The following is a 571-nucleotide window of genomic DNA, read 5'->3' on the forward strand; positions in this document are numbered from 1 at the left end:
ATATGAGGTGGCCAAAGTTTTGGAGTTTCAGCTTTAGCATTAGTCCTTCCAATGAACACCCAAGACTGATCTCCTTCAGAATGGACTGGTTGGATCTCCTTGCAGTCCAAGGGACTCTCAAGAGTCTTCTCCAACACCACAGTTCAAAAGCATCAATTCTTTGGCGCTCAGCCTTCTTCACAGTCCAACTCTCACATCCATACATGACCACTGGAAAAACCATAGCCTTGACTAGACGGATCTTTGTTGGCAAAGTAATGTCTTTGCTTTTGCATATGCTATCTAGGTTGGTCATAACTTTCCTTCCGAGGAGTTAAGTGTCTTTTAATTTCATGGCTGCAGTCACCATCTGCAGTGATTTTGGAGCCCCAAAAATAAAGTCTGACACTGTTTCCACTGTTTCCCCATCTATTTGCCATGAAGTGATGGGACCAGATGCCATGATCTTCGTTTTCTGAATGTTGAGCTTTTAAGCCAACTTTTTCACTCTCCACTTTCACTTTCATCAAGAGGCTTTTTAGTTCCTCTTCACTTTCTGCCATAAGGGTGGTATCATCTGCATATCTGAGGT

General features: G+C 42.9%; 1 protein-coding gene across 1 annotated transcript in view; it reads left to right on the top strand.

The window, feature by feature from the left end:
- SSUH2 (ssu-2 homolog (C. elegans)) overlaps positions 1-571 on the top strand; it is a 23250-nt gene that overhangs the window by 3936 nt on the left and 18743 nt on the right. The gene's annotated exons all lie outside the window — the stretch shown is intronic.

The sequence above is a fragment of the Bison bison genome, unplaced genomic scaffold (genome assembly GCF_000754665.1).
Source record: "Bison bison bison isolate TAMUID 2011002044 unplaced genomic scaffold, Bison_UMD1.0 scf7180017864492, whole genome shotgun sequence".
In the NCBI taxonomy this organism is placed as follows: Eukaryota; Metazoa; Chordata; class Mammalia; order Artiodactyla; family Bovidae; genus Bison; species Bison bison.